Source organism: Rhagoletis zephyria, unplaced genomic scaffold (genome assembly GCF_001687245.7).
Source record: "Rhagoletis zephyria isolate East Lansing unplaced genomic scaffold, Rhagoletis_zephyria_1.1 Rzeph_scaffold_05251, whole genome shotgun sequence".
NCBI classification, from domain to species: domain Eukaryota; kingdom Metazoa; phylum Arthropoda; class Insecta; order Diptera; family Tephritidae; genus Rhagoletis; species Rhagoletis zephyria.
The window spans coordinates 17377-26426 of record NW_016162334.1 but is presented as its reverse complement, the minus strand read 5'-3'; positions in this window follow the sequence as shown (position 1 = coordinate 26426).

The window sequence follows — 9050 nt, the reverse complement described above, 5'->3', positions numbered from 1 at the left end:
CAGCTGTGCGCAGGCGTTTAGTTTTTCGCATCGTGTTTTTACATATTCGTAATTTAAATTTTTTTTAATAGAATCAATTGGTGGTAGTTCATTATTGTGTGTGGATTAATATCACAACACTGAGGATTTGGCAAAAGCCTTTTTCATCTATTAAAAAACAACACTTACGGGGCAATGTTTATTGTAAGAACAACATTTTTTTTCTATAAATCGACATACCTTAAGCATTGTTGACGCTATTTCCATTTGAATGAGGAAATAGCCTCAATGACTTTATTTCCAAATTTTTGTTGACTTTATTTCGCTTTTGAAAAGGTAATAATGTCAATTGACTTTATTTCGCACCAGAGTGGGAAATAAAGTCAATTGACCTTATTTCCATTGACCTTATTACCTGTCACCCAGATATACGCGATGTTAATCGTTGCTGTCTCGCCAACTCTGAGCCCAAGTGTGCTTCACACGTATACGAAGAGCGGCAGCAGAGCAGTGCATTTAACGCACACAGTCTCACTTATTGAATCGTTTGAATGGTTAGCATGCAGACCACTGGACCAGTGTTGCCATTGATTTTTTTTGCCGTCCCGCCAGATTTATAAACAAAAATTGGATCCCGCTAAATCATTTCCATTCTGTTAACTCCTATGAAAAAATTGTTTATTTTATAAGTTAGCAGTTCCATTTTATTTGATAAGATTAGGGATCATATGTTTATAAAAAACAATAAGTCTTTCAACAAAATCAGGAAAAACAAATCCATTCTTTAACAAAAACAAAATAGGAATGGCACTACGAATATATATATATATATAAATCGTATAGCAAAAACGTAAACTACATAAATTTCTATGAAAATTCTCCGAAGAAAGCATGTATCTAAAATAAAATCCAAATCCGCGCCTCTCGACTTTAAAATTTATATGGCCGCCTTTGCCTAAAAAATAAATGTTAGAAAAAATAGGATTTTCCAAAAATAAATCGAATTTTCTGAATAAAATTATTTAGTAAGGTAGTTCTTTTGCACTTTATATATTTTCTACACTCAAAATTTTTTTTCATTAAAAAAAATATTCACCCAAGTACGTAAATCAGAGGAGATGCAAATTGGGGTTCAACTGCTTTTTTGATAATTGAATATTTTGATTAGTCTCAAAACAAAACCTGTATTGCATAAACTATAATATAATAAAACATAATATATTTCAAAAAAAGAAAATAATTTTAGCGAAAGGAGAGGAAAAAAATTTTCAAGTCGAGAGGCGCGGATTAGGGGTTGATTTTAGACCCATGGTTTCTTCAGAGAATTTTCTTTGAATTTAATGTAGATTACGTTTTTGCTATACGGTTTTTAATTTTTTTTCATTTATACAAATCAACCCGCCCTAATGTATATACTTTTGTAACCAGCGTTTGGAATTTCATGACACCAAATAAACCATTATGAGTCATAAGAATGTCCTCTTCGTTTTAGTGACTGCTGAGCTTGTTGGAGTCTGTAAAATGTAGACAATGCAAAACTTGTTTGCATGTTTAAGTACACATCTGTATATACAAAAAAGGAAATAAAACATATGTACATGTGGTGTCAAATTAAATACAAACCTTTGACGTAATGTTAAAAATGAGAAAGAAGTTAAACGTAAAAAAATTAGTAATTGCAAACAGCGTTTCAGTCTCATCGATTTTATGCAGTGCAAAATGTTAATGTAAAGAATTGTGATCATTATGAATAAAATCGCTAAAAACTAGCTGAATTCGGTAATAATAGGTCTCCTTTGCGACCCAGTTCAGCTACGTATTTTTCATATAATTTGTAAAAATAAAGATTTACAAATTTTTAAATCAAACTCTCTTTTAAAAAGATATTTTGTACTGTTAAACGTAATTTAATTTACCGGTTAATAAATCACCCAAATAATGCAAAATCTATTTTACAAAAAGTTGAATTCAAAGCTAAATTAATGTTTCAAATATTTATACATATAAACCTGTGTATGAATATTGTACATAAATGTAGATTATAGAAAAACCTTATCTGTCGCTCGAAAAATCTATATAAAAATAAAAAAAAAATTTCTGAGTTTGGTAATTTTTTTACAGTTTTGGTAAAAAATTAAAAAATTTTGTGGCAACCCTGAGGATGAAACTGAATTGGGCACACTAATACGGCATTTCCACGATTCGTAATTCGCTCTCTTGTTCGTAATTCGCTCTCCCGTTCGTCATTCGCATTGCCAATTACCTTCCGAATTACGTAATTCGCCATACAAAATTTTGAGAGCGAATTACCTCATTTGTAGGTAATTCAGATCGAATTACCATGCGAATGACGAACGAATCGGTGCCTTCTCTAATATTTATCGGAAATATATCGAAGTTGTCACAGGCATGGTCCCAATTGTTGGCACTTTTTCTAGTTATAGAATAATATTAATAAAATATTCTCTATATAAATTAAAATTGTTGATGATAACTTTGCAGTACACAAAAATAATAATAAATAGCGCAGAACAAGAACAAGAACTAGAGCTGCCAAACGAATTACTAATGTGTGTCGTGGAAACAGGGTAATTCACGAATTACTTAGAGAGGGAATTACGAATCGTGGAAACATCGTATTACCGCAGCCTAGAGCTGGGATACTATCGATAGTACCGCCACTCGATAGTTTTCGAAACGATAGTACTATCGTCGTGAGAGGTATTGAATTGAAATGCTAAATTGCTTGAAAATTAAATAATTAATAAATTTATAAATTACTTTGTAAATTAAAGAGATTATATAAATTTTGTGTTTTTTGCGTCTGAATTATATATATATATCGTCACTACACACGAATAAAGGCGCGATAGTGTTTTGACGGCGAAAAACGGCGCGTAAACAAATTTTGCGAAAAAATATGCTTATGAAAAACTTCGGCAAAGTATGTTAAGAGTCTTTGACGCTAAAGTTTTTTTATGCGTCTTTTTTCGCCGTCAACTTTTGAGCTCGCGCCGTTATTCGTGTCTAGTGACGATATGTTTGTCCCTTTTGAAGTTCAATGAAGTGAAATTGGCTATAATAATACATTTATAATACCACAAAAAAAACAAAACAAAAGATATTCGTTTAAATTGACAACTCATAATTATAAAAGTTCAACTGAGTTCAAATACGTAGGCGCATATAAAAATCCGGACAAAGGAAATTATTAACATTTTACCATACTATAAGAGAACCAATAAAGTACTGGTCAAAATAATAGCACCACAACATTTTTAGCAGTTTTGACTATTTTTTTGTTTTTTTAGTGTCTACTAATTTTTTATAAAAGTTGTACAAAACATAAAAAACTACAGTCATTAAAATTTCAAGCTTTTTAATTCGAATTTCTATAAAAATTGTGTAAGCGGTTTTATAGATTATTAAATTTTACTATAACTCAGTGTAAGCTTATAGTTGCTAAAAATTCCAATAACTAAAATTTTTTTTGGGGACTGTACCTATTGTGAATTTTCTTGGATAAAAAAAAACTAATGTAATGTTAAGAGATGTAAATAGAGAAGTTTCGTTAAAACCGACATCGATAGTTTTCAAAAACTATCGATAGTGGCGACAATTTTCAACTATCGATACTATCGATATTACTATCGATAGTATCCCAGCTCTACCGCAGCCGTACTGCGATGAACATGATGTCGGTGGAGATATAAATAATTTTTTCGCAACTTTTCATACCCTTCCTCCCGTGAACTGTTTTTCCCTTTCTCTTGCCCGCGCTCGCATTTTCGCTGCTGCGCGGGCAAAAAAGTGCCCACCTCTGCTTTAGGCTATATTTTTTCTCAGTCTTAACAGTTTCAAGAAGCAAACTCCACAATTTTTTACCACTTTTCCCGAGGTCCCGCCTTTCCGCAGTAAATCTATTATTTACATTTATGGTTCCTGATTAACCATATTATTTACAGGTGATCACTTCTTCAATAAATTACAATACAGAAAAAAATCATCTGGCTTCCAACTTAGTAAAAGATAACTGTAAAATGCAAAACTGAGAGTGAGTGCGGTAACATTTGCCTTAATTTACATTTTTGTCTGCTGACTTTTTTATTGTTGTATTTACTTCAAATAGAATATACAACAAAAGGATGAAAATCGTCAGAACTTGGAAATACAGTATATTTTGCTTAGCTGCACATCCTTCTTTGCCCGAAAAACTTGTGCACGTAACCGAAAAAGGCACTTAAGCGAATTTTCTTTACTACTTCAATGAGGAAGGTATCCGAATTCCTATGAAACCAAATATTGGCGGAGCATTTACCATGTAGAAATTACTGCAATCGAAATTTTTACCGAGTGTTATCTAATTATCTATATAACTACATAAATTGATAGCCATTTTCGTTGTTCTGCGAGATGAGCAAAATATATAAAAGGTTGTAAAATTAGGTAATTGTAGGGCCAGTGCAGGTAAACGTAATACTTTCATTGATAATTGATACTAGTCGCACAATTTTTAAGGCAGGTATCGCCAATGTGCAGGTATGTTGAATGCATCTATCGGAGCAGTTTCCTTATAAATGTTAAAAATAATGCTTTTCATGCGCATTTTGGGGTAGGTATCTTAAATGTGCACTTAAGCATAGAAGCAGCAACGCAAAATATACTGTATAGTGTTGGCTGAAATAAAAAGTGTTACATCACTATACATAAATAAATACATACATATGTATGTACATATATGTATACATATCTGCATGTGTACATACAATCCTTTACTCGAAATTCTTAAAAGCTCAAACAGTCAACGACGTAGGTTGACGCAGACACGATCTACCTTATGGAATTCGCGTGTTAACGAAAACTCACCACCGCATGGGGGTGACGTTGCCGTTGCTTCTCTCTCCCTCTATCAACAGTAAATTTGATATGCTGCTACGTACGTCAACCTACGTTTACGCTACGTCGTTGACTAACTGCGCTTTAAGGCGGATTCACGGTTCTTGTCCGCACACTTTTTGTTAGTAATTTGACGCGTTCCTTTTCCACTCTGTTTCACTGAGACCGTGACAAAAGTGTGCTGAATACTTTTTGTTCGAATCAAATTGATTTAGATTTTCTGTCCGAACGACTTGATGATTCGGGTTGCCGCGTTCTCATTTTTATGCGTTTGCAGCGAATTGCATGTATTATGTGCCCTCGAAAATTGTATGTAGGCAACAATATCATCAGCTGTTTGCTTCGAAGCAAAATAAAATGTGCCGAACTGAACGGGGAACCGTACTTCAGCACCCTCTCCGGCAAAAATGTTTAAAAAAAAAATAAAAAGTTGTCCGGACACGAACGGTGAACCCGCCTTTAGTTGATGCAGTTATTATCTCATACATTTTTTCTGACCAAACAATCCGTTTGCTTCTCTGATCTGCTTGCCTCATTTGCCTCGCTCATTTACTCGCCTCGGTCGTCTGCTGCCCCAAATGAGTGCTTCGCTCGCAACGACGCAGTGTTGCCAGAACTTTTTGGGGCGACCGGCTAGATTGGACAAAAAAAAACGGCTAAAATGTTTCAGCTAGAATTAAATTTTTTTAATACATAAATTACAATTAGAAAGACTAGTAAATCCATTATATTTTTTATTTGGTTAACAAAGATTCAGTGCTGCCACTTTGTAATTTTTTATTTTGAGGAATCTTCCCGATATATTTGCAGATAACAAATGCAACCATGTTTTACACAAGAGAGTTGTTAAATCGCTCTGCAAATTTTTTAACAAAAAACTTTCTGAGGATTTATAAAGAGCGAAATACACCACATAAGTGGCTTGTCAAACATTCTTCAAACCTACTTTTCCCATTTCGCCATACACCATGCAAACATGACTCGTCCAAACAAAGAATTTTAGTTTTCTTCCGGTTCACAATGTAAAAGGGTTTGATTTTCTTCGATTTTTTTCTCTTGCGTCCTCATTCGGTAAAAATTCCGTTGCGAATGAGGCGATTTTATCATACACAACGTAAGCGGTTTGATCAAACGTCAACATGTCGGCTAGAAAATCAAAAAGTTTTGATTTTTGTTCACATTTCCTTCAAATGGCTTGTCAAACCTTCAAAAACCCCCATACACAACATAAATAGCTTTAAGCAAAGGCATATTTCGCTTGGTTTGTCAAGCCGCGTGTGTGGTATTTTTCGCTCTTAAGCACATCTGCATTTGTTGCTAAATATTCAAAATGTTATCGATAATTTTTTTTCATTCCATCGTTATATATTCAACTTATTTTGAACTTGCAAAATCTCGATAACGAATTGTTCGATCATAAGGATATTAGTATTGATTTTTCAGCAGATCAAGAAAACTATAGGAAAAAAGTTTTTGAATTAAAAGATTCTTCAGGTTCATATAAGTTTCCCAATTAAAAAAAATTATATCTGCATTACTAATATAGCCCTTTTCAAATGCTTCAGTAGAACATATATTTAGTAGTTGAAAAATGTGTAGGGCTGACTTGAGGACCAGATTGAGCACTGATATAGTTGCAGAAATATTATATACAAACCAAGGCATAAAATATAACGGCGATACTTTGCTGGAACCGCAAGAACAAATGTACCAATTGAATTGGAGAATGTAATTAATTTTTATGCTAAGTACCTGTAAGTAGTAAATAAGAAAATTTTGAGTAATTTGTTCGGATTTTGAGGATTTTTCATTTGTTTTTGAGGAATTTGGTAATTTTTTTGTGGCAACACTGCAATGATTATACCTAGCTAAGCTATACGCCACTTTAATTTTGTTTAGCAAAGGAAACTATCGTTATACGTAGCTAAGCTTTACATCAGAAGTCATGTTTGTATTACTTACATATAAAAAAATACGTGTGTAACACCGTACACATGATAGAAGTGAAACTTCTTAAAAAAGGTGTGAGTACCAGGTACCTACTCACGAAATTGGATGTGTAAACATTTGTTTACGGTTCGGCAAACCATTAGGCGATTGAATTACATACATAGGTTTGGTTAGAAATCAAACAATAGTTTCATTTCATCTTATTAATTTTCTGATATACATACATATAATTTATTTATTCATTTTTCGGTAACACAATCTTATATGAATTCGCGCTTCTAGCATCCAGGGGACCGGGTTGTAATGGAAGTAATTGTATGTTTAACAAATAAATGAAAATGTTTATAATGAAATCAATAGATCCTTACGAATTCGCCATTACCAAGGCAATAAGTAACGTACGCACTTTTGTTTGCAAAATACATTTATTTAAGTTAAAAGAAGACAAATTCCTTTGTTCGGCATTTATTCTTACTCGCTTTCTATTTTCCAAGGCGAATTCATATATTCTTATCACGAATTCATATTTAGTGTACAAAATAAACGCAAATTAAATGAGTTTGTACAACATGCCCATTAATGTAGCGATAAGTTGTACAACTTGCCAGAAAATCCAAATTTTTTGATCTTTCATACAACCAAGACAAAAATTCTTGTTGAATGAACGGTGCAATCTAGAGCAAAATAACACCAAGTTGGACCAACGGTCGTTACGTTTATGGCTTTCTTTGAGAAACATCGGGCGAAAATTTCAACTGCTCCTGTAACACTACCTTATATAAGTTGGCCTTGCTATCATTCTCACATATGTTCTTCAGAGTATACCAACGAAAGACGAGTTAATACAAGGAGATAGCGAGAGCACAAAACTACTCTAGAAAATTACACGCACAATGACAAACATCATGATTCAATAATACAAGGTTCGATAAACTGACAGTTGTCTCTCTCGCACCGCTCCCTTAGCAGTGGCACGGTGTTGCTTCTTTGCAAATTTACTTGGAAAAAGTGTAGCTTTGCTGTGAAATAGAAGTATAAGCTTTTGTGCAATATGTTTATTTGTATATGCATATGAAACACATTTAACTGATGAAAACATAAATAGTTTTTAAATTGGATGTTTACATAAATCTCATAGTAGTTTTATTTTAATTTTGAGTCCTTTTGGAGTTTTTATACAGCTAAATAGCACATAAATTAAGTAATTCACGTATATATATTAATATTTCGTTCAATGTTTCGTTTAAAACGACAGATTTCCTGCAAATACACTAGAATTTACAAAAGGAATTTCACTACTAATTGTCTACATTGCGTACTTTTCTACTGCCATTTTCGCAACAAGGTATTGCATTGCTCCCCTTTCTCTGTCCTTCGTAAATGCCACCTTTTGTAAGGGAGTGTCAAACCGCGGCTGTCAATAATTATCTAACCTTGTATTATTGAATCATGCATCATATATACATATATTGCTTGGTAGCGGAAGCAGTCTTGCCACACATGGGCTTTTCCTACCAAAACTGGTAGGCTTTTTCCCCTTTGGTAGGTTGGTAGGCTTGATTTGATTTCGGTAGGTTTCGGGACAATGAGTAATTGTTATTTGCTCAAAATAGAAAATATGTATCTCCAAATATTTTATCAACCGAACGAATATTTCACTGGTGAGTTCGTATAACGGCGGCCGCAAACATGTAAATACACCAGATTCCTAAGTACAAACGTAAACCCTTATTACTGCCAATATGCAATACGAACATCCTATCGTCACCTAAAGGTGAAAGGTGCCAAGTCAATTTTTTTAAATTATTCAGGAGAGGCGAAAAATCGATGTAGTTTCGTATTACCTGTCATTCTGCATCAAAAACTAAGCTGTGAAAAAAATGGACTAGGCACCTTTACACCTTTAGGTAGCGATATAATGTATGGCGTACTTGGACCAAGATTCCAGAAAAGTCTGCCAATGGGCTCGTACCCAACCATATTCCAGGCGGAGGTTTTCAAATTGCTGCTCACTGGCGAAAGTCAAAGGAAATAAGACAATCAAAGAGATTCATAACTCTTTCCAGGAGGAGCTCCGAAAGACACCTTGAACTTAGAACTCTTACTGGCAACCTGACAGCACACTGCAAGTTAACGTACCGTTTGAATTAAATGGGTCTTTCTGTAGAGATGGACTGTAGATTTTGTGGGCTGGTGAAGGAAACCCCAGGGTATATTCTATGTGC